Genomic DNA, 26,595 nt, shown 5'->3' with positions numbered 1-26,595 from the left:
CCAAATTCTTCGAAACAAATGGCATTACGCACCTTGTCACTGTACTCAAGCCAACCACCATATTCATTAAATCAGTCTTGATTAAATGTCAATTGAGTATCTCCAATTTCTCTTTGTGGATAATCCAAATTAAGACCCTTAATTAATTAAATATATCTCGTCTTGTGTCTTAGGTTTCTTGTGTACTCCGAAATTTTCTTCCTATCAGTTAGATCATAAGGCAACTCATCTAGATTAGTTTATCTATGTGTACTTTTCCTACCATCAATAGACGACCTTTTGAATCTAGTGATCTGTGTGTCTTTGAAAAATACTTAAATACCCTCCCATAGCCTAGATCAGTCAAAGTACAGGGAAGAAGATGCAACGATTGGTCTGAGAGGTACATGTCCTTTGCAGCTAAGGAAGTCCATGTCAACTCTGTGGTTCAAGGCTTTCCAACTTACACTATGGGTGTACTCAAAATGTCCAAGGGGTTCCGTGAGAACTATGAGAAACTGATAAGAGACTTTTGGCAGGGAGACTAAGATGGGCATAGAAAAGTGCATTCGATGGCGTGGGACAAAATGATCAAACGAAAAGAGGCGGAGGTATTGGGTTTAGAGCAGTGGCGAATCTAGCATTACAATCAAGGATAGGCTCAAAACATCAAGTTTCTAAGCCTAATTAGCAATTGCATTGTGATTCTTGCATGTAAAGCACCTAAATACTATTTTTAAGTGGTATTGTTAACTAAAATATGTTTGTGATGATCCCTACCTAGTGGACTCGCCACTAGTTTAGATATATGCACTATTTCAACCAAGCTCTACTTGCCACACAAGGTTGGAGGTTAATTTAGCGACCTGACAGCCTATGTGCTCGTGTCCTCAAATCCAAGTACTATCCTAATGGGAACATGCTCGACACGGTTTTTGCTTCGGATGCATCACCAGTTTGGAAAGGTGTTGAATTTGGTTTGGAGCTGCTCAAGAAGGGTTTAATCTGGCGCATTGGGAATGGAGAAGGGTTCAAATTCAGAGAGACCAATGGATCCCAAGAAGGGAAGGCCTTAGTGCTGCGAACTTCACTTGTCGGTTAAACCAAATTATCAACCCGGATACCAAAGAGTGGAACCTTGGCCTCATAAATAGAATTTTCAATCCTTTTGATGCTAATGAAATCAGAAAGATCGATTACCAACAAGGGAGGTTGAGGACTGTGTGGCGTGGCATATGAGAAACCTGATATTTTTTCGGTGAGGAGTGCTTATATGCTGGCGATGACGGCAAATGGTCGGTGTTCACAAACTTCCAGCTCATCAAACACAAAACTAGATAATCGGAGTTTATGGGACCTTATTTGGAAAGCGAAAGTCCCTGAGAAAATAAAAATCTTTGGCTGGAGAGTAGCCACAAATACTTTGGCAACGAAACTGAATAAATTGAAATGCACTCTCGCCACCGATAGTACTTGCGCAATTTTGTGGAAATGCAGTGGAAAATGGGTATCATGAAGAGATCTTTTAGAACATGTACAATGGTTGATAAGATAGTCTTATCTTAAATTTTGCATATAATTTAGAGATGATAAAAAAGGGAGTCTACAATGGATTATCTCTTAGCCTTATCTTATATAATTAGTTATTCCTAAAAACATGGTGAGACATACTATGCTAAAAGATCACCTCTTGTCTTCTCTTAAATAAGAGAAGGCAAAGCCTTTTTTCGAGTTATCTCTCCTTCACCTCATCATATATCCTATGTGGCACTCGTAAGATAGCACCATTGTACATGCTCTTATACTAAAACTAGAGCACTTCAGCAAGCTATGAGATCCCACTAGAACCTTCCATCTGAAGCATCCATTTGTCACACGGTGTATTAGAAGGGAGATAGAGGGATTGGTGGAATTGTTATTGTATTGCTTAAGCCTCATGGGAATATATATAGGAGTACATGATCAACTTGGAGTACAAGACAAGCCAGAATAACTCCTAGTCTATCTTACGTTTCCTAACTAATCCCGATACTCAACATCCCCCCGTAGTCACAACGGTAGCGACGAAGATGGTGAGACTGGAGAAGAATCCAAAGATAAGCCGACGGTCACCCCCCCCCCCCCACGGTCGTAACGGTCGATGCATCGCGAAAGTTGTGGCTGGAGTCGAAACCGACGAGGTTGCTCAAGCAAGGCGGTAGCCCTTTATGCGTTTGTCGAGGTAGCCGAGAGCGCATGGTGGTGTAGCCGTGCGAAGAACGCCGTGGTTGATGTTGAGTCGGGGTAGCCAATGTCGAGGAAGTCGCCGTGAAGCCACGGGCGCAAGGAGGCGCCGAGTTAGGGGTGGGCGAAGTGGTGATGCGCTGGGAAGGAGACATAGTTGACGATGCATCACGCCGGGTTTGCCAAGCCCGAGAACACATCATGGACGAAGGCACGCATCAGTGTTGTCAGCACCGCGCATGCGTAGACACACGAAGTCGATGTTGGTGATGCGTCGTGCGAGGCTTGTCAGGCCTAGGAGCACATCGGGGACGAAGGAACACGTCGGTGTTGCTAGCACCGGGCATGCTGAGAAGGGGACCTGCACACAATCTGTACGCCATGTCGAGGAGGCTAGCAGAGAAGGACTCGACGAGGATTGCGGCACAAATCGGCAGGGGTCGATGTTGCCCGCGGTGGTCGGAGTAGACGAAGTGGTCGGGGAAGACGACAACGACGCTGGCGATGAAATGGTGCTGGACGAAGATGAAGAAGGTAGACGGGCGGCGCGGCTCGGGTGAGCGAGCTGCAGCAGCACCAAAGGAGAGTGGCGGCGGAGGCCTGAAGGCGGCGGTGCCGGTTGATTAGAAGCGCGCAGACGATGCTCGAAGTAGGCGAGTAAGAGCCCGACAACATGACGAAGATCGGAGCGGACGATGGCGTTCCCACACCGAAGGAGACGACACGGCACATAGTCAACGCGCGAGGACGGTGAAGTGGACCGCGCGTCGCGGTGCTACGACCCGAAGGGCGACGAAGTGGCAATGCGCGGGTCAGGACGACGGCGGGAAGACCTCGGGGTGGCGGCGTAGACCGCGTGCCGCAATGCTATGCCCCGAAGGGGCGATGCAGTGGCGGTGCTCGGGTCGGTGCACCCACGGGGACGCCCTTGGGCGGCGGCGGGGACCGCGTGCCACCGCACTACAGCCCGAAGGGGCGGTGTAACAGCGGCTCGCGAGTCGGGGCAACCATGGGGAGAACTACTGGGAGGTAGCGCTGCGGCCCGACGGGGCAACGCAGTGGCAGCCCGTTGCTCGATCGATTGAGGGGCACGCTGTACTCAGGACAGACTTCACAGGACCCGCAGAGGTGCATGCAAACCAACTAATCAGGCTAGTCGCACGACACGGATGGACTCGATCGAGGCGGGCGGGTGATCAATCCGATCGCACGCGGGGTCGGGGCGCTGCTCGGTGATGATGACGACGTCGTGGACGATGAAGCGAGGTGGTCGAGCAGACCAAGGCGACGACAGCCAGCGGGGAACGGCATGCCAAAGGAGGTCGGCGATGGGTCGGGGAGCCAGAGGCAGCCATTAGGCCCGGCGCACTCGTAAAGTCGAGGCAGCCGGCAGGCCCGGTGCAGCGCCGAGCCCGGCAATCGGCGATACCAAGGCAACCGGGAGGCCCGGCAGCCGACGAGGGGGCCGACAACCGTTATACCTAAGGAAGCTGACGTTCCCGAGGCGGCCGACGAGTGGCGACGAAGACGGAAGGTGGGTGATGGAGGCATCTTGTTCAGCGCGGGGCAGCGACGGCGACGTAAAGTGATGGGTGGGCAGATGCACGGAAAACGGCCATGATGGGCCACCAGGTCGAAGTAGAGGCCGACTGGTCGCGCCTAGGTCGGAGTAGAGGCGCGCAAGGGTCGACAGCGGCGGCGGGCGACGCAACCCGATCTTAATCAGAAGACCAAAAAGGAAGAGCGCCGATCAAGAGACCGGCAAAAGAGAGAAAACGCGGATCAAGAGATCGGGAAAAAGACTCTCTAGGGCAGCCGGTAAACAAGACCGGCGGACAAAACCTAGGTATGGGCGGCGCGGCCCCCGGCGGCAGTCATGAAGGCCGACTGCCCCGAGGGCGGCACACTGGGTGGAAGCGGTGGCGGCAGCTAGGTCAAGGAACTTGTGGCAGATACCATGTTAGAATGAAGAGAGGGATTGGTGGAATAGTTATTGTATTGCTTGAGCCTAATGGGCATATATATATAGGAGTACATGATCAACTTGAAGTACAAGACAAGCCAGAATAATTCCTAGTCTATTCTATGTTTCCTAACTCAACACGGGGGATGACTGGCTGCAAGTCATTTTAGACACTTGCAACGAGGATATCCGGGCGAAAGTTGTGTTACTGCTTTGTCGCGTCTGGTTTCACCGGGATGACATTTGGCAAAGAGTCTATTTCAAGGTCAGTAGAGATAAATTCATCTGTGGTCATCAGACTCGTCCTCAAAATTCACTTAGATCATTGGACTCAGGAATACCCGGATTACGGTCATTCAACTTACATCATCGAATAGAGAGAGTCATCGTATACGCTTGAGCTACATATTTTGCCGACGTGACATACACTTTGACTAGTCCACGCTCCATGTATGTGTCATGTCAGCACCAAAATTAACCTTGCCCTCTCTCTCGGTTCATTTTACCCACAACCGAGCTGCACCTTCCACAACCTCTGTGGCCCCAGCACCGATGTGTCACTGGCGATACCACAGGCGCCCCCCGCACGAGATCCCCTCTATCTCTCCTCTTATTCTTCCATTCTATTCTCCCGTGTGATTCCCTGGCCTCGTTTGGTTAAGGGGGATTGGGGAGGTTTTGAGCGGGAGGGTCCAGAAACCCCACAGATCCTCGGACGTCCATTTGGTAGGAGGGGTTTGCTTAGCTCAATCCCCCCGTTCCCCTTCAATCCCTTCCTATCCATGTGTTTCAAAACCCTCCTCGGGAGACTAGTGGAAGCAAAACCCCGGGAATTTGAGAGGATTGGGTGGAACAAAGGGATTCACCCAATCCCCTGAAATCCCTCCCTCTCAAAACCTTCCCAATCCCCTTTAACCAAACGAGGCCTGATGAGGATTATTTCCAGCCTCCACTGCCATCACAGATCGGGGTCGTGCTCCAGCCAAAGGGACACCATTGTACGCTAGAGTCATGCCAGGGTAGACGCCACGAGTCACCGCAAGCGTCGGTCTGGTGCGGGGCCGGGAGGCCCCTCCGTGTCGTGCGTCTCCTCCCTTCCAGGATGCCGGCCAAGAGGGCTCGTGTGCCGCGTGCTGGATGGTGTAGCCGCCCCATGTGCCGGAGGGTCTCTCCATGCCGCGCACGAGCCTTGGTATACCGGCACCGTCGCCTTGGACGGTCGTGTCGCAGGAAACTGTGTCGCTCGTCGAGAAGCATCAACGCCTCGAAACCAACTCCCGACGAGGCATATGGTCAGACCTCAGATGGCGTGCATGTCGACGGTGGCAGGCTTCCGCTGTTTTTGCTCGCGGCCACAAGCCGCCGCTTCCCCAGCTCACCAACGCCTAATATTGCTCTTGCTCGCATACGTTGCATGCGGCTGCTTCTGCTTGGGCTCACCACCACAAGCATCCGCTTCCTTAACTCACCGGCACGTACTCCTATTCACCGGTCGCATACTACTGTTGTGTGTTTGGGTTTGTCGCCTGCTCATACTGCTATCTCTGTTGCTCACCGCCACAAAGATCTGGCTTTTGGACCTCGTCGTCGAGGCCACCCGAGAGATTTCCTGAATCCTAATGGGGGGAGAGGGGATGAGGGGACGTAAGTGTCATGCGAGGAACTCCCATAGCTGCACGGTTAAAGATTGCCACGGCGGCGTGATCCAGGAACTCCTCCTATGGTCAATCAAATTTTCCCTCCGGCGTTGTCAATCGCGTGTTCATGCTTGAAGAAAGCGGTGAGGTCAATAAGTCAAAGCGCATGTCATGTCAATTTTGCAAAAAAAATGTACCTGATTTCGCCATGCTGTCACCTTGGACGTGGTCAACAAGTCAAAGTGTATGCCACATCGACAAAATACGTATCCCAAGCATATGCGATGACCGTCTCTATTTGGTGATGTATGTTTAATGACCGTAATTCGTGTATTCCTTAGAGCATCTCCAACAGCCGCGCTTGGCGCCGCGTTCAAAAAATGTGTTTGCCGCGCGCTTCGGCTGGTTTAGCGCGGGGATAGACGCTGGCTCCAACGGCCGCGCTATAATGCAGCGCGCGCGCCGTTGCAGCAGCGCCCAAAAATACAGCGCGCGTAGCACGCACAAACCACATGTACATTTCAGAAAATAGGAGCAAAAATGATCAAACAAACAAAATAAATCAACAATAAATAGTCATTACAACTCAAACAAATAGTTTATCGTTCAGTACAACAAATAATGCAATAAACACAACCAATAGTTCATGAACAATACAATACAAATATACAATAAACACAACCAAATCATGCTCTTTGTCGTTCATGCCATGCCCACCACTCTTCAATCAGATCCTTTTGAAGATCACTGTGTGTTGCGGGACGCCGAATGGCATGATAGGAGGCAACAAAACGGGCTACCCTTTCAGCCCTCCGTCGCACTCGCACGGGATGTCCCAATAGCTCATACTGTGAGTAGTCTAAATCTTGTCCACGCTCATTCTCGATGATCATGTTGTGCATGATCACACAAGCGTGCATGATGTACCAAAGCATTTTTTGATCCCAAAATCTAGCCGGTCCTCTCACAATAGCAAATTGGGCTTGCAAAATCACAAATGATCTCTCCACATCTTTTCTAGCAGCCGCCTGAGCATTGTGGAAATCAAGATTTTTCTTACCTTTTGGCTTTTTCAACGGCTTCACAAAGGTTTGCCACTTTGGATAGATGACATCCGCTAGATAATAGCCATAGTTGTACGTACGGCCATTTGCTACAAACTGCACTGGTGGCAACTCACCATTTGCAATCTTATTCATCAGTGGTGACCGGTTGACAACATTGATGTCATTCAAAGATCCAGGCATTCCAAAGAATGCATGCCAAATCCAAGTCTCCTGATCGGCCACCGCTTCAAGGATTATAGTGGAACCCTTTTTTGACCGTGGAATTACCCATGCCATGCCTTTGGACAATTCTTCCAACTCCAATGCATGCAATCTATTGAGCCAAGCATGACAGGAAAGCCGCGAGATTTGTTCATCGCCAATAGCCTTGCGGCGTCTTCAGCAGTGGGAGATCTCAAATACTCCTCACCAAACACTTGCACAATTCCCACTGCAAAGCGCTTGACACACAAGATGGCTTGGCTCTCACCCATAGCCAAGTGATCATCAACTAGATCAGCCGAGATACCGTATGCCAACATACGCAAAGCGGCTGTCACCTTCAGCAAGGTGCTATGCCCGAGCTCTCCGGCGGCCTTCCTCCTTTGCTGGAAAAACCGGTCATGGCTCGCTAGTTTCTCTGCAATGCGCTTGAACAAGTCTGTGCTCATCCTAAACCGGCGTTGAAAATACGACTCCCGATATGTGGGATTCTCCACGAAATAGTTCTTCATCAATCTGTTATGGGCATCAATCCTATCTCTCCAAATTTTCTCCCAACCCATAACCGAACCACCGTGCTTCGGTTTTTTTATTGATATGCATAGCTATGATCATTGCAAGATCCTCCTCCTCTTCCATATCAAATTCTTCTTCGAAAGAATCATACGACGAACTCATCTACAATGTTCAATACTATACTATAAAAACTACAATTCAAAACATGCATCAAATTCATAAGTTTGGAGCAATACATACCTTGTAAGCGTTTTGTCGAACACCTTGCGGGCGCGGCGCGGCAGCAAGCGCTCAGACGCTGTTCGTCGGACGTCGGAGGCGCGCGAGGGCCGGTAGGACTAGGAGGGGGTGGGGCGGAAGCGCGGCGGCGCGGGGAGGTCGGCGAAGCGCCTGAACGGTCGCCGGGGGGCGCGGGCGGCGGCCGCAGCGGAGACAGGCCGGGAAAGCGCCTGAGTGGTCGCCGGCGGGCGCGGGCGGCGACGGCGGCGCGGGGATAGGCCGGGGAGCGCCTGAACGGTCGCCGGGGGTGCGAGCGGCGGCGGCGTCGCGGCCGGATGGAGGTGGCAGTGGGGAGCGAGCGCGGAGAGAGGAGGAGCGAGCGCGGGAGAGAGGAGGAGCGAGCGCGGGAGCTGGCGCAGCAAATAAGGGGCGCGCGATTGCGTTTCGGCCAGCGCGCTGAACTGAAAATGCCGCGCGCGCCGTTTTTACGCGTCCGCTGAAGCTGCCCGCCGCGTTGCGCGTGCGTTAAAACTGCATTTTTTGCCGGTTGTTGGAGATGTTCTTAGTCGGGTAACCGAAATGAATTTTGAGGACGAGTCGGGTGACCATGGATGAATTTATCCTACGTCAGTATCTTTCCTTGTCAGGTACGAAGAGGAGATTCGGACCTGTCAGTCCTATGTAGAAACTGAGAAAGGAAAGGAAAACATCACTCAAGTTGGCAATCAGAACATACAAAATTTACGGCCAAACCCTCCGAGGTGGTATCCCCCTCCAGCAGGATTAATTAAGTTGAACTCGGACGCCTCCTTCATTGTTGCATCGGGATCACCTTCTGTGGGTTCCATTGTCAGGAATGACAAGGGCTTGGTTTTCTTTTCATTCAGCAGACAAGCTGGCTTTTGCAGCAGTATTGAGGAGGGAGGCTGAAGCGACATCACTTCTGATCGGCCTCAAGGAGCTGTAACAAAAAATTTCGCTGGTCCAATCATGGTTGAACTGGACTGCCAGTCGTTAGTGCACGCACTGAATCCTGAGGCAACAAACAAATCCTGCTTGCTCGTTGTCATCGGCGACATAAAGGGTGTGTTGCAGCACTTCAATTCCTACCAGCTACCAGATTTCATGGGTCAGTAGAGACAAGAACACACTCGCCCATAAGCTTGCAGAGCGGGCAAGAAATTCTGGGGATTATTTCTATCTAGGGAACTTCCTAGTGATTTCAGAGAGCTTATGCAAGCTGATTGTAACTGTGTGTGATCATTCTATATGATGTTTATTCTAAAATAAAAAGTACGGGGAAGAAGCAATTAGGACACTATGGCATGTTTGATACAAAGGAGATTTGACGATGCGACTCAGAATTTTTGGTTTACATTAAGGGGCAAGCTTGCCTCCGCAGATCTTCCCCTGTCGGCTCGTCGCTGCCGTATGGAGGTGAACAGGAGAGAGTCTGGGAAGCAAAGAAAGACCAAAGATCGTGTTGCCGACGGCTGCCCGTGTACTGGTATATAAGAATAGGAATACCTTGAAAGGGAAATTCTATTTGACACTCTCCGTTAAGCTGTCGAGGTTTCGTACAGGGAGCACGATCGAGTGATGCAATATGGGCCGGTCCGTTAATGTTTCCTTCTATTTCCTGAACCGTTTTTATTTTTATTTTTTTATTTTATGTTTCTGTTCTTTTTTATGTTTCTTTTCTTTCTTTTTTCTAATGTTATTTTATCTTTTAAAAATAAGTTCAAGTTTAAAATTGTTCTTGAAATCCGAAAAATATGTTTGCTATTTAAAAAAAGATATAATTTTCAATAGTTGCCATTTTTCAAAAACATTCATAACTACAAAAAATGTTTGGGTTTTCAAAAAATGTTTGGTATTTTAAGAAACTGTGCGATATTTTCAAAAATGTTCGCTATTTTGAAAAAAATGTTAGAAATATCAAAAAACTATTCGATTTTCTAGAATAATTTCATGTTCAAAAAATGTTATTAAGTTTCGAAAAATATTCTTGATTCCATAAAATGTTCGCAATTTCAAAAATTTGTTCTAAAACATTGTTAATAATTTTATGAAGTATTCTTGATTTCAAAAAATGTTCTGACTTTCAAAAATATTCTTGTTTTTCAAGAAAATTTCATTTTTTTTTCAAAATTTGTTCTCAAGATTAAAAACAAATCTTGATTTTATGAAGTATTCTTGATTTTCAAAATATTGTGATTTTGAACGTTTCCAAAAATTTCAAAAGTTTTTCAAGAAAAATTTATTTGTTTCTCATAATTTTTTCATTAATTTTCTAAATTGTTCTCATTTTCAAAATTTGTTCTCAAGATTCAAAAAATGATCGTGCTCTAATTTATTTAGCACTTCCAAATTTATTTAGGTATTTTCGAAATAGTTCTCTGTTTCGAAATTCTATTCTCAAGATTAAAAAATGTTTGCGCTTAAAAAATTATTTGCGCTTTCAAATTTGTTTAGGATTTTTAAAAACTGTTCTCCATTTCAAAATTAATGCTCAATATTCAAAAAATGTTTCTGATTGAAAAAATTGCGCTTTCAAATTTATTCTTTGTTTTAAAAAATATTCATGTTTTGAAAAAATATTTTGAAAATTCAACACTTGTTTGTTTTCGTAAAAAATAAAATAAATATATAACTAGCAAAAAAGGAAAAAAAAAATATCAGATTCTTTTAGACAAAGAAAAGTTGGCCGCCCCAGTCGGACGAACCGTCTGTGCGATGCGCGTCTGTTGTATGCATCGCATGTCATATAGGAGGACTTCCCTAAAAAGTTATTCCTATTTAACGGTGCAGACGTCCGTTGGAGTGCATTTTTTTCATAAGGGCACTTGTAGCACTCCAAACTGGGCCGGCCCAATATAATCTTTTTTCGGATCTAGAGATCATAAAAAAAATGGAGCGGTATGGGATCCGAACTGGCAACGCTTCTCTGCGAGCGAGTACGCCCTAACCGTCAGGCCATCACCAGCTGTTGGAAATATACTAGTTGTTTCCTCTTTTATATGTTACTAGTTAAATACCCGTGCGTTGCTATGGAACATAAAAAAATACATCGACCATTGTTTTATTTCGGATGTGTATGTCAAACATGATGGATATTCATCATATAACGGTAATCACCAATTCTTTCTTCCACTGCTTTTTCTGTCATGCCTCACTTTTTAACGTGAAATAGTAAGGGAGGCCCTTCATGTATTTTTTACGAATTAGAAGGTTGTGTCCTTAATTCCTCATGTCACCGTCTCTTTCACTACCTTTGTTGCATCCAGAAAAAATGGCTTTCTCCCCATTGTCCCCCCTCTCTACATCCATGAAATTCATCCATCTTTGCTCTATCATTGTTTCCGATTCAAATGTTATGTATTTTGCCCTAACTATCGCTTGGCCACTTCTTCAAAATATTAGAAGATCTATAAAATGATGCATATGTATTGAAAGGAACAATGAGTAGGGACGACGACCTACCAACAAAGGAACATATGATCACAAACTTCCCTTGTATATCTCATATGGGATAACCACGTGTATAAACAATCTAGCCTGAAACATGTATTGAACTAATATTGTCTTCATCAAACATGAAGATATTTCCATGATTACAAATGCTCCAACGTCCTACGATGATCATTTTGTTGAAGGAGGGTAATTGGTGCGTCTGATATGCATCAACGAGTATGCCCATGAGTGGCACGCCAAGTTCCTTCTCCTGGTTGAGCCTCTGTGACAAAAAAGTGAGTTGAGTACAAGAGAAAAGAGGTGCAACACTGGGTGAATATGTACACACAACATATATTTGAAGCTCTTCATCATCATGAGTCAATTGCGAAAAACCACCACATTGAAGAGTGGTTTTGCAGAAAAGACTATTTACGAAATCTTTGCAGATAGCACTGATTTTTGTCCTAATCATTTGCAAAAAAACACCTAATCGCCTCTTCGCCCCTTTTAACCTCTATTATGACAGGTGGGGCCCGTTTTCTGACGACGTGCTATCTGCAAAGATTTCGTAAAAGATTCTTTTCTGCAGAATCACACTTCAATGTGCTGGTTTTTCGCAATTCACTCCAGTCGCCGCAGGCCCTGAGGTTCTTTATGACCACGAGCCTCGTCGCTGGGCTGGTGTTCAGCAGCCCAAAGGCGATCACTAGCCTATCGCTGCGTCGGCTGAGAAGCTGCTCCTTGACGCCTTCCTGGAGGTCATATATCAACAGGTCCAGATGCTGATATTTAAACATATATCAACAGCTTGTCAGTGCCTAGCGGCAAGTGGCGACAGACAGAATGTTTTATTTAACCGGACAAAGACAGAAAGATTCAATTTCTTCATTGTCAAAACAACGAATGCCTTGGAAGACAATGTTTACTTACCAGAAGAATGAATTGATCTACAAACTTCTTTGCTTGATCCTGCAAAAGAATACCATGGAGGAGACAGATATGAGAAGGTATAATAGTATTGTTCTTACATTGCAAAACTGAAATAAAACAGTACTCACAGAAGTGGGAAGAGTAGCGATGTGAAAACGCTCATCTCCCGATATCATTTCAACAGCTATTTGATGGTCCTCTGGTGATTCAGACTCAAGAAGGCAAAGTATGTAATGAGATTGATCAACAATACCTACCATGTGTAATGCTTTAGAACAAGTGTAGAACTGAGCGCAAACTAAGGTTATGCATGCCTACATAAAGAATAGCGAACAATGTAAAGAACTTCTATAATTTTGGCACCAGTTGTACCCAAAAAATCCAACTTAAATGAGAAGTACACAGAGTGAAGTTGTACAACACCTCTGGGTGGTCAGAGGTGGTCAGGATGACCTCTGATAGAATCTTTTCTATGTTAGGTTCAATGTTATATAAAGGGTGTCCAATGCACAACTCAATATGTGGAGAAATACCAGATTGACTGCTAGTACCATTAGTAACACCTGGCTCTATTGAGCTTCTGTCCTCACACGAACGCTTGACCAGAATATCAGCTTGTTTCTGCCAGTTTCCTTTGAAATTGATTTGCTGGTTCAGAGAAATGGTAGAAGTTCCTAATACTTTTATCTTTGAAGTAGTAGGTTGGGGCTCCATAGAAGCTTTATCCTCATGGGGTTTGGCATCTCATTTCTTGAACTTGCATTGCAGGAGGTTACAGATGTCACTGAACTGTCATTGAGCACTCCTCCGTGATTGTCCACATCTACAAATGAGACCAGATGACTTTCTCTCATTGTTGTATGCGAAGAGTGAACCTTTTTAGGGATTTTTTTTCTACATGCACACTATTTTTAATCAAGGAATACCGTGGAAGAGTGGTCGGGAGTATTGACACGGGCTCATTTTCCTTTCCTGTGCCAATTGCCTGTTCTAACTTGACCTCAACCGGCAGCTCTTTTCCCCAGGTTGCAGTTCAAGGATCTTCTCTGTTGTGCTCTCTCCAAGTCCCAACTTCTTGTTGTTCAGACAGCCTGAAAGTAGAGCGACCAAAATTGAGATGGTTGGCCCGGTGTGCATTGATGCCAGCAGGTCATTGGCCTCTTCATCAAGACCAGAACCAGCTAAGAGATCCACTATACACACCAAGTGTTTCTCGGCAGGTTCAATTACATACTCATTAACCATGCAACTGAACCAAAATTTCCCTTCTTCTACGAGACCGGAGTGGCTGAGAGCCGACAAGAGAGACCGGAATTGCGAAAAACCACCACATTGAAGCGTAGTTATGTAGAAAAGACTCTTTTACTAAATCTTTGCAGATAGCACATCGTCAAAAAATGGGCCCCACCTATCGTAATAGAGGTTAAAAGGGGTGAAGAGGCGATTAAGTGTTTTTTGCAAATGATTAGAACAAAAATCAGTGCTATGTACAAAGATTTTGTAAAAGAGTCTTTTCTGCAAAACCACGCTTCAATGTGGTGATTTTTCGCAATTCACTCTCATCATCATACTTGTAACCTTTCTTTAATAAAAATATATAGTAAGGATACACAAATCTTACAGTCTTAGGAAGTTGGTCCCAACATCTCTTGACATGCAAAGTGTCCATCTCAATATCCTCATTATCTCATTTATCTTAACATGCAATTTATTCACCCCATCAAACTTTGATAAGAGATGTTGTTGGTCTACTAAATAGTAAATATGGTGTTGGAGATTGACCTAATTCACAAAGGGCATCATTTCTTCACGGAGAAGGCAAGGGTACATATCTTTCTCAGTTATTCAAATATTCGCAACAAAACCTTTTTTATGAACATCTTAATTAAAAATATTTTTTCCATTATTGATATCCATGAACCATTTCCAAACCTGTAGAGTTTTGGGAACTAAATATGATTCAACCAGCAATATACATAATGCCCCCAAAATTGGAGCATACTACTCGGAGAAAGAGGCATAAGAAGTTTATCGAAATGATGATGACCCCAAAAATAGACTTATGCTTCTCAATTCTTGAGAAATTCTGTAATGTGAGGATCACTTCAAAATCGGAAATAACACGAAATAACTTTCAAATTGTGAAGATAAATAAACATGACAACAATTGGACAATGTTCAGTTCTTTTTTGTGTTGATCATTTTGTATACGAGTATTGAATTACGGTCTAAAAAATAATGTTGTCATCATGGAGTATGTTTTATCGGTAGATCTAATGTAACTCTTAAAACAATCTAAACAAGGGTGAAAGCTGACACTAAAAAATTCAGCATCACCTGTTAAAATGGCCTCTTGAGTACCATGAAGTCCACCGTCTAGATGTACATACACCATACGCTGCCCCTGAATCCATTTAGCAGCTTGAGCAGCTAGCTGGCCCGATCCTTGGTCACGCCGCCACAGCCAACCTGGAGCATTAAGAGCAGCTTCTGCAAGGCACCCACACGCAGCTCCTCGAAACAGCACGTGCCGGCGCCGGTGTCCGCGGGACGAGACGGCGAACTCCATGGATGTTGTACACATGGAACATCTTCTTGACCAGCACCTGCACGACCAACCGGCATGACCAGCGTGTGCGCATGCGCGGACTCGAGGACGGCGTCGGTGCACACCGCACGGGAGGCTGTTGAGCACGGCCAATGCCTTCTCGTTCGCCTCCTTGTCAGCGTCCACGAGAAGATCCGGAACAACACACACTAACAAGCAGGCGGCCATGCGCTCGCAGCCGAAGATGAGTTAGTAGGCCTTGACGAGCGTGGCCTTGGTGACCTGCGGGGACACGAGGTTCTTGACGAGGCCGACGAGTGCGCTGCACATGCCGGGCATCCTCGACATGACATCGACAATGTGTTGGTCGATGGACGAGGCGAGCTCATGGAGGACGATGGCATCGCTGGCCCGCGTGGCAACATCACCGTGGGAGAGCGCCGAGACGAGGGTCTTGCGTGAAGCCGGGGAGGCAAGCCTAGTCGTTAAGCGGAAAGAACAGTAAGGGCTGCCAAGATCTTCCCCAGCAAACCAAATACTGCGGCGCTGTGGTGCCAAGCTCGGGCTCATGGGTGAGGCTCTGGAAAGCCCAGGCGAGCTGGCAGGCGGCACCGGCGATTGCGGTCGCTCTCCTTCCCGATGGCCCTGGCCCTGACACCACCGGCTCGCAGGCGACAATGTTCCCGTGCCGGGTGGCGACGGACACGGCAATGAGCACCTCGGCGACTGGTACCTTGGGCGTGGGCACCCTCTCGGCTCTGTTGGCGAAGCATCTGTCGTCGATCATGCGGCGCGTGGCGTGGTTGCGGATGAGGTCGGCGAGCCGCACGGAGCCGCCGATGACGTGGCATGTGTCGCGCCCCGACGCCAGACACCCCTCCGCGCTCTCGCAGTCGTAGGTGATGCCCATCGGCGTCGTGACCGAGTTTTTCATCAGCTCGAGCGAGATCGAGCACCGGAAGTGCGCCGGCACCGCCAGCTCCTCGTCATTCCCGCCGGCTATCGGCTGCACTCGTCGCGTAGAGGAGATCAAGTGGCGGTGTGGCGTCCTCCATGGATGGACGGACGAGACGACGCCCCCTGCTACAAAAGGCTGACGAGGATGGGAGCGACGGTGAAAGACATTGATTGGACATGTGTGGCAGCGGATTGGAAGCTTTTTAGGGCATGTACAACGGTAGTGACTCAGCTGTCTATAAAAGCTGCCAACACGTACTTTTTATGAAGTGGAGGAGAGAGAATGAAGAGAGAGAGGGAGCCCGTCGGTAAAATTGCAGATCATCTGTAGCCCTAAAACTTCGGTCGCTACAGACGGCTTTCTCGCGTTGTATCGCGGTCGTGTGCAAGTAACTCCTTTATATATGGACTAGCAAAAAGACCCGTGCGTTGCAACGGGAGAAAAACAATTATAATCTCTAATGGTGCTGATCATATTATGTCTTTTAAATTTTAGGGCATTTCTTGAAATGCATGAACATTTTTTAAATTAGCAAACATTTTTTTCAATTGCACTCAAAAAATAACACACAAACTTTTTTTCAAAATCCTGGACTTTTATTTTTTTCACCAACATTGTTCTTAAAATTACGAACGTTTTTTTCTGAATATGCAAATATTTTTACAAAAATTCTGAGCATTTTTTGAATTCACAAACATTTTATATTTTCTTCAAACTTTTATATCAAAATTCCCAGTTTTATAAATTGCAGAAGTTTTACAAAGTTCTAAATTATTTAAACTAAAAAATGGAACAGAAAAATGAAAATAAAAAATGAGACTAAAAACAGAGGCACGAACTGTTTTTAAGATTTTTACACGGACTTTTGTTTAAAATCATTGACTTTTTTATTTTATGAATATTTTCTCAAAGTTTAAACATTTTTTTATATGCGAACATTTTTCAAAACTCATGGGTAGTTTTTTGAATTCTCAAAATAAATATGTTTTTTTGAATATTTTATTTCGAAATTCTCAGTTTCTTAAAATTGAGAAAACTTGTTTGAAGTTCTAAATTATTTAAAGTAGAAAAACAAAATGGAACTGAAAAGAAAAATAAAAAAACTAAACTAAAAAAAAAGCGCCCACGCATGGGCCGGCCCAAACAGGTGTGCTGCATCTTTTTTCAACGCCCAGACCGTAATATAGGAGGTGCCTACATGGGCGGGCCAGTACGGATATTTTTTTGTTTGAAACGTTTTTTATGACTTATAGATGTCATTGGTGGATAATTTTAGTTAACTTTAGAACAATTTGGATGACGTTCGGAAGAAGCACTATTTGCTTTATCAGTATGTAAAGATGTAGCTTTCCAATCCTCCGTACCGGCTGCGACGCTGCTTAGATGGACACCGAGCAACTGGAACTCTGCAAGCTGGCGAGCAACAGGCACTACAATATGGGTTCGTGTCGTCAATCGATCAATCAATCAAGCAACAGTGGTCTAGCTAGCTGCCTAGCTTACGTGAAGATTGCGCATATAAAAGGATTGATCACTTTGCATGTTGAGCGGTTCGGGGGCAATCGATCTTTGTGTATGTACTATGTATGTACGTGCCTATTAACTAGGGTAGTTTCTCGAATTCATCTCAATCACTTGCATACCCAGGATGAGCTTGGTGCCGGACTGTCAATTACGCGATACAGACGGGAGCGAGGGGTGACCGGGCGTGCGATCGTGTGTTAGTGGGAAGTTGTTTCCTTGTATACGATGGAAAAACGATCGCAAGATGCCGTCTTTTTCGGATTGTCCCTTGTGGTTTGTTTATGATTGTTTTTTTCTCTTGGTTTTTTTTCTCAGTAAGTAGCGATTTGTAGAGACGAAGGGATGGCGTGGAAGGAGATTTTTTTAATTAAACTGACTGGTTTTTGAAGAGTTGAATAAAAATCGGTGAGGGACGTGGGTGGGAGGGTAGCCAGTGTTAGCGTTGGAGGGGGAGATCGAAGGAGGTCGAACCATCACGATACACGGCAGATCCCCTTTAATAGCAGAGACTCTTCCTTTTTATTTTTCTTCTTTTCTCATCCAGTTTAAAGTTTGTGAAGCTTTTTTTATAAATTGATGAACTTTTAATTTTATTCGATGGATATTTTGCAAATCCATTGAACTTTTTTTTAATTTGAAGAACTTTCTTTATAATTTCATGAACTTTTTCAGAATATTATTAAAAAATTATAAACCTTTTTCCAAATTCTTAAACTTTTGTGAACCTTTTCTTGATCATAGTAAAATTTGGCTAGTTAGTGAACCATTTTTCAAAATTTATGAACCCTTTTTTACTTTTATAAACTTTTTGGATGAACAATTTTTCAAAATTGGTGAATTTCATTTTAAATCAATGAACTTTTTTCAAAAGCAGTGAACTTTTTTTCAAATAAATGAAGTCTTTGTCAAAATTCATGAACTGTTTTCAAATTGATGAACTTTTTTCCAAACCAGTGAAATGTTTTCAATTAAATGAAATATTTTAAAAAATTGACAAACTTTTTCCAAAATCGACGAACATTTCTTTAAATTTGATGAACATTTTGCAGATTTTACGTTTTTTTGGAAAATAATTTAAGTTGTTTTTCAAATTTGATGAACGTTTTTTAAAATCACTGAAATTTTTATGAAAATTGATGAACCTTTCTTAAATTCGATGAATATTGTTCTAATTTGATTTTTTTTCTTTTCAAAATCTGTGAACATTTTCCAATTTGATGAACTTTGTTGAAAAATCGATTAAATTTGTATTTGAATAGCAATGAACCATTTTCAAGGTTGTGTGATTCTCTTTCAAAATGAAGAACTTTATTCAAAAAACGATTTTTTGGGCAAAAATTCAAAATGGCCGAATATTTTCTGTCATGGCGGCACATGCATCGCCTTATAGAGAGAAAACCCTATTTGTTGCTCTATGCGAAGCAGTGTCGAGGTTTCGCAGAAAATGGGCGAAGGATTGGCCTGGGCCAAGTAGCGAGCCTGCAGTGCCCTGTTTTTGGAAGTGTTCCCGGCCAGTCTTTTTTTGTTTTTGTTTTGGGAAACTTTTAGAAGATTCATTGAACCGGTTTTGTGTTTCTTTTACAGAAAATATTCTACAATTTTTAAAACTACTTTTGGATTTTCAAAAAATGTTCCTATTTTAAAAAATGTTCTGTATTTGTTCTAGGTTTGAAAATTTGTTCTCAGTTTTAAAAAAAATTCTTAAGATTCAAAAAATAGTCGTGGTTTAAAAAATTGTTCGTGCTTTCAAATTTGTTCAGAATTTTCTGAAATTGTTCTCAGTTTCAAAATTTGCTCTCAAAATTCAAAAAATGTTCGTCGTTAAAAATTTGTTCGTGCCTCCAAATTGGTTTGGGATTTTTCAAATTTGTTTTCAATTTCAAAATTTGTTCTCAAGATTCAAAAAATGTTCGTGCTTTAAAAAATTCTTCGCGCATCCAAATTTGTTCACCAATTATCAAAATTGTTGTCAATTTCTAAATTTGTTCTCAAAATTAAAAACAAATCGTGTTTTCCAAATTTGTTCATGGTTTTTTTTCAAAAAATCTCATTTTCAAAATTTTGTTCTCAAGATTCAAAAAATGTTCGTGCTTCTAAAAATGATCCGCACGTCCAAATTTGTTCAGGTTTGGTGAAAATCATTCATGTATTCAATTTTTCTTGTCAAAATTCAAAAACAATTCCCTTTAAAAATTTGTTCGCGCTTCCAAATTTTTTTGGAGTTTTCCAAATTTGTTATCAAGATTCAAAAAATGTTCATGCTTTATAATATATTCATTAGTTTTAAAAATTATCCAGATTTCAAAAATTGTTCTCAAAATTCAAAAACGTTTGTGCTTTAAATATTTGTTCGCGCTTTCAAATTTGTTCTGGTTTTTCCAAAATTGTTCGTGCTTTAAAAAATTCTCCTTTTCAGTTTTTTTCCATGATATAAAAATTGTTTGTGCTTTAAAAAATTGTTCACACTTCCAAATTTGTTCATGTTTTTTCAAAATTGTTCTCTGTTTTAAAATCTGTGCTCAAAATTCAAAATGTGCTAGTGTTTTTGAAAATTCTTTGGGTTTCTTTCAGAATTGTACTCCTTTTTAAATTTTTGTCCTCATGATTCAAAAAATGCTGATGCTTTAAAAATTGTCCGCGCTTCATAATTTGTTTATGTTTATTTAAAAATGTTGTTGGTTTCAAAATTTGTTCTCGAAATTGAAAAAAAATTTGTGCTTCTAAATTTGTTCTCGGTTTCAAAACAATTGTCAAAATTCAAAATATGTTCTTGTTTTAAAATTTTGTTCGCGCGTTCAAATTTGTTCAACGTTTTTCAAAATTGTTCTCCATTTCAAAATTATTTTCTCAAGGTTCAAAAAATGTCTGTGCTTTAAAAAATTGTTCAACATATGCAAAAATTATTTGAAAATTCTGGAATGTGTACACATTTTTGGAAAACGTTCAGAATTTTCCAAAAGACAGGAACATCTGTACACATTTAGAAAATGTTCCACTTTTTCAAAATTTGTTCGCAGATTCAATTTTATGTATTTGTAATTACGAACCTGTTCCGAATATATTATATTTTTTGTTTCACATATTTAAAACTTCTTCGTGCTTGTTAATTTTTTGGAATTTAAAAAATGTTCCTGCTTTTTCAAAATAATTTAAAATTCATTTATTGATCCTATTTTTGAAATTTAAAATTTGTTACAATTCTTCCAAAACTTGTTCGTGTTTTTTAAATCAGAATTATGGAAAAAGTATTTAGAATTTTCATGAAATTTGTGAAAAAAAGAAAAATGAAAAAAGTATTGGGAATTTTCATGGAACTACCGGTATATTTAGTCCTAAAATTTTTGCATTCCACTTTGATCAGAAAGTTAACCAGGTCGAGTGGTTATGTACCGCTATCTAAGAGCAACTCTACCAGACCACGCAAAACACGCACACCCGCAAAATTCCGGCGAGTATGCGGGCTTGGCCCAATTTTCTGGCCAGAACAGAGCCCGCATACTCGCCCGGCCCGCAATTTTTTTTGCCGTGATGCGCAAACCGCATGCTCCGACCGTAATATCTACGGTTTCGCGGCTCGTTTGCGGGTCGAAACCCTATCCCCACCGCCGCCGAGCCCCCGCGATTCCCCACCCCCTTCTCCACATTTCTCGCCGCCGGCGACCACCTCCCCGCCTCCAGCCGCCATGTGGGGCCGCATGTGGAGCTCCGGACGCGGCTCCGGCAGCAGATCCGACGGCGAGGAAGCGCGGGGCCCGGAGGTGGACCAACCGCGGCATGTCGCCGCTCGCGAGCTTCCGACGGAGCGAGACGGAGGAGTACGACCGCCAACGCGCGTTCTTCTCCTCTGCGAGATGTTCGTATGCCGGGAGCTCCTCCTCCTCCGGCGCGGGCCTGCTCCCCGTGAAGAGGGAGTGGTCACAGGACGAGGAGGAGTCGGAGGAGCCGGACGAGTTCGACTTCGTCCCCATCAAGGAGGAGCCTGAGGAGCCCGCTCCGCTCGGCCGCCGCGGAGTCGTCGGGCCGGAAGACTACGTCGTCGACGTCGACGCCGTTGCGGCCGCCATCGCCGAGCGGAGCATGCTCAAGGAGGCGTCAAGCCGGCGTCACGCCGAGGAGCTCGAAGACCTCGAGTGGCGGTAGGCGGTCGCCGCCAACCTCGCCGCCAAGGAGAGGTACGAGGAGTGGCGCGGCATCCGCGAGGAGCAGACGGCGAAGTACATCGACCTCTGCAGCTCCGGCGAGGAGGATTGAGCGTCCTTCTCCTCCACGGCGTCGTCCATTTGCCACGACCTCGCCGCCGTCAGATCTGACCCCCTCTAGTACTAGTATTAACGTAGTATGTAGTATGAACTATGTTTGTAGTGTTTTGATCATGATCTATGTACTTTCGCGAAAGAGTTTTTTCAAATTATACAGTTCTAGATACGGTTTGTGTTCGGCTGCGCTAGTTTTTGACCCGCAAACGCGATCTTCGTGAAACCGCAAACGCGTTTTGCGGGTTAAGTTTTTGAGGGGTGTGCTAGAGTTGCTCTAATAGAGCCGGATCACGAGTTGGAATCCTGGCTACGATGGAGGTTGCCTATGCAGTTTTTGTTTCTTTTTTACACCATTGTTTTTGCGTGTGTGGGCCGGCCCAGGCGGAGGGCACGTGTGCGAAGCCTCGTCGATCTGTCGCAAAATGCGGCATATAAGACAATACTCGTAGACTATTTTCTCACACGAGGCCATTCTGAAGGCATAATCAGCCGAACAATATTTTGAATATGATATCTTAATGCTTCGAGCACAATTTCAGCCCTCGAGATGAGATCGGATGGCAATGACCCAAACTTAAAAAAAATCATGTTTACAATATGGAATTTCTACATGTAGATCACTTCTTCATTTGATATCATCTTAATAATATATATTTTCGTGCCCAAATATGATGTCAACGCATGCCCATGTTTTTCGGCAAAGCGTGCATGCCGAAACTAACTTGCATAGCGCTTGAACTAAAGACTCATGTCAACATTCCATAGACAAGTTGTATGTGCTTAGAGTGATATGTATATATTGACCATCTATATTCCTAGTGCGATAAGTATATACTAGCCATTGCGTACTTGAACTTTGTTCAAGCGAACTTGGGTGGAATTTCCTCGACTCCTTGCTTAGTTTTCAAGCTCTTAAAAAGAATACCATCAATACTCTGGCAATAAAATTGCATATACCAATGTGCATCACAAAGTCTTCTGTCGAACCATCTTGTCCACCCCATCGCTAGGATATTACACATAAGCAAAATGAGCTTTCTCCAATCTTACTTTCGCCTGCATAAAAAAATACCAGTGGCCTAAGCGACGGGCTTTGGTTTGGCCTTACCTATGTCGATGATACTGAGCATCAGCTATTGATAGATAGGCAATACACCATGATCAACATGGTAGACAGATGCTTGTTGTGCCAATTCATTTGCTCCTCAATTGTCATGTCTAGATATATGAGAAATACTGAAGCAAAAAAATGTGAAAATTACCTCTAGACATGTCTTAAGATAAATTAAAACTAATCCGTGGAAACATGATAGTCTTTACATATTTTTTGCACTACTAACGATGAACCATTGAAAACCTCGACATCTGTAGCACATATAGCAACAAAAAGCTCCAAACCAAATAATAATGGATATTGGCTTTGGTTATTTGTTAAAAATATATTCCAATCAGCATGAGGCTTCAAAAATAGCACCACAAGGGGTATATAAACAATACCAACACCTTGGCCATTGCTATGAATTTAACCATCAAAACACAATCTTCATAGTACTAGAGAGACAAACCTAATATCAATATTATGCATGTGTTGGGGAACGTCGCATGGTAAACAAAAATTTTCCTACGCGCACGAAGACCTATCATGGTGATGTCCATCTACGAGAGGGGATGAGTGATCTACGTACCCTTGTAGATCGTACAGCAGAAGCGTTAGTGAACGCGGTTGATGTAGTGGAACGTCCTCACGTCCCTCGATCCGCCCCGCGAACAATCCCGCGATCAGTCCCACGATCTAGTACCGAACGGACGGCACCTCCGCGTTCAGCACACGTACAGCTCGACGATGATCTCGTCCTTCTTGATCCAGCAAGAGAGACGGAGAGGTAGAAGAGTTCTCCGGCAGCGTGACGGCGCTCCGGAGGTTGGTGATGACCTTGTCTCAGCAGGGCTCCGCCCGAGCTCCGCAGAAACGCGATAGAGGAAAAACCGTGGAGGTATGTGGTCGGGCTGCCGTGGAAAAGTCGTCTCAAATCAGCCCTAAAACCCCACTATATATAGGAGGGAGGGAGGGGAGGAGGCAGCCTCAAAACCTAAAGGTTTGGCCGAAATTGGAGGTGGAAGAGTCCTACTCCAATCCTACTTGGAGTAGGATTCCACCTTCCCACTTGGAAACTCTTTCCACCTTGTGTTTTTTCCTTCTCAAACCTTATGGGCCTTAGTGGGAACTTATTCCAGCCCACTAGGGGCTGGTTTATCTCTTCCCATAGCCCATGAGACCCCTTGGGGCGTGACACCCCTCCTGATGGTCCCCGACACCCCTCCCGGCACTCCTAGTACACTACCGATGAGCCCGAAACTTTTCCGGTAATGCACGAAAACCTTCCGGTAACCAAATGAGGCCATCCTATATATCAATCTTCGTTTCCGGACCATTCCAGAAACCCTCGTGACGTCCGTGATCTCATCCGGGACTCCGAACAACATTCGGTAACCAACCATATAACTCAAATACGCATAAAACAACGTCGAACCTTAAGTGTGCAGACCCTGCGGGTTCGAGAACTATGTAGACATGACCCGAGAGACTCCTCGGTCAATATCCAATAGCGGGACCTGGATGCCCATATTGGATCCTACATATTCTACGAAGATCTTATCGTTTGAACCTCAGTGCCAAGGATTCATATAATCCCGTATGTCATTCCCTTTGTCCTTCGGTATGTTACTTGCCCGAGATTCGATCGTCAGTATCCGCATACCTATTTCAATCTCGTTTACCGGCAAGTCTCTTTACTCGTTCCGTAATACAAGATCCCGCAACTTACACTAAGTCACATTGCTTGCAAGGCTTGTGTGTGATGTTGTATTACCGAGTGGGCCCCGAGATACCTCTCCGTCACACGGAGTGACAAATCCCAGTCTCGATCCATACTAACTCAACGAACACCTTCGGAGATACCTGTAGAGCATCTTTATAGTCACCCAGTTACGTTGCGACGTTTGATACACACAAAGCATTCCTCCGGTGTCCGTGAGTTATATGATCTCATGGTCATAGGAACAAATACTTGACACGCAGAAAATAGTAGCAACAAAATGACACGATCAACATGCTACGTCTATTAGTTTGGGTCTAGTCCATCACATGATTCTCCTAATGATGTGATCCCATTATCAAGTGACAACACTTGCCTATGGCCAGGAAACCTTGACCATCTTTGATCAACGAGCTAGTCAACTAGAGGCTTACTAGGGACAGTGTTTTGTCTATGTATCCACACAAGTATTGTGTTTCCAATCAATACAATTATAGCATGGATACTAAACGATTATCATGAACTAAGAAATATAATAATAACTAATTTTTTATTGCCTCTAGGGCATATTTCCAACAGTGTCCCACTTGCACTAGAGTCAATAATCTAGTTCACATCACCATGTGATTCCAACGAATCCAACACCCATATAGTTATGGGGTCTGATCACTTCTTGCTCGTGAGAGAGGTTTTAGTCAACGGTTCTGAAACTTTCAGATCCGTGCGTTCTTTACAAATCTTTATGTCATCTTATAGATGCTGCTACTACGTGCTATTCGGAAATGCTCCAAATATCTACTCTACTATATGAATGCGTTTCACTACTCATAGTTATTCGGATTAGTGTCAAAGCTTGCATCGACGTAACCCTTTACGCCGAACTCTTTAACCACCTCCATAATCGAGAAAAATTCCTTAGTCCATTTGTTACTAAGGATAAATTTTGACCGCTGCTAGTGATTCCATCATGGATCACTCTCTGTACCTCTCAACAGACTTTGAGTCAAGGCACACATCAGGTGCGGTACACAGCATGGCATACTTTAGATTCTACGGCTAAGGCATAGAAGACAACCTTCGTCTATTCTCTTTATTCTGCCGTGGTCGGGTTTTGAGTCTTACTCAAATTCACACCTTACAACGCAACCAAGAACTCCTTCTTTACTGATCTATTTTGAACTCCTTCAAAAACTTGTCAAGGCATGCATCTTGTTGAAACTTCTATTAAGCGCTTTCGATCTATCTCCATAGATCTTTGATGCTCAACGTTCAAGTAGCGCAATCTAGGTATTCCTTTGAAAAACTCCTTTCAAACAACCTTGTGTGCTTTACAGAAATTCTACATTACTTCTGATCCACAATTTTCCAACCACATATACTTATCAGAAATTCTATAGTGCTCCCACTCACTTCTTTGGAAATACAAGTTTCTCATAAACCTTGTACAAACCCAAAATCTTTGATCATCTCATCAAAGTATATATATTCCAACTCCGAGATGCTTGCACCAGTCCATTGAAGGATCGCTGGAGCTTGCATACTTGCTAGTATCTTTAGGATCGACAAAACCTCCTGGTTGTATCACATACAATGTTTGCTCAAGGAAACCGTCGAGGAAACTATGTTTTGACATCCTACGTGCAATATTTCATAAATAATGCATCAACAACTAACATAATTCTAACAGACCTTTAGCATCGCTACGAGTGAGAAAGTCTCATCATAGTCAACTGTTTGATCTTGTCGAAAACATCTTTGCGACAAGTCGAGCTTTTCTTAATAGTGACTTATCACCATCATCGTCTGTTTTCCTTTAAAGATCCATCTTTACTCAATAGTCCTATGACCATCAAGTAATTCTTCCAAAGTCTACACTTTGTTTTCATCCATGGATCCTCTCTCGGATTTCATGGCTTCCAGCCATTTGTCGGAATCTGGGCCCACCATCGCTTTCTCCATAACTCGTAGGTTCACTGTTGCTCAACAACATGACCTCCAAGACAGGGTTACCGTACTACTCTGCAGCAGTACGCGACCTTGTCGACCTACGAGGTTTGTAGTAACTTGATCCGAAGCTCAATGATCACCATCATCAGCTTCCACTTCAATTGGTGTAGGCGCCACAGGAACAACTTCCTGCGCCCTGCTACACACTGGTTGAAGTGATGGTTCAATAACCTCATCAAGTTCTACTACCCTCCCACTCAATTCTTTCGAGAGAAACCTTTCCTCGAGAAAGGATCCGTTTCTAGAAACAAACACTTTGCTTTCGGATCTGAGATAGGAGATGTACCCAACTGTT

General features: G+C 44.1%; 1 pseudogene; it reads right to left on the bottom strand.

The window, feature by feature from the left end:
- Positions 1-14,531: 14,531 nt before the first annotated feature.
- On the bottom strand, positions 14,532-20,906 carry LOC123450730 (annotated as a pseudogene).
- Between the last annotated feature and the right edge of the window lie 5,689 nt (positions 20,907-26,595).

Source organism: Hordeum vulgare, chromosome 4H (genome assembly GCF_904849725.1).
Source record: "Hordeum vulgare subsp. vulgare chromosome 4H, MorexV3_pseudomolecules_assembly, whole genome shotgun sequence".
Lineage (NCBI taxonomy): Eukaryota > Viridiplantae > Streptophyta > Magnoliopsida > Poales > Poaceae > Hordeum > Hordeum vulgare.
The sequence above is the reverse complement of the archived record's forward strand: the minus strand, read 5'-3'. Positions and strand labels throughout refer to the sequence as shown.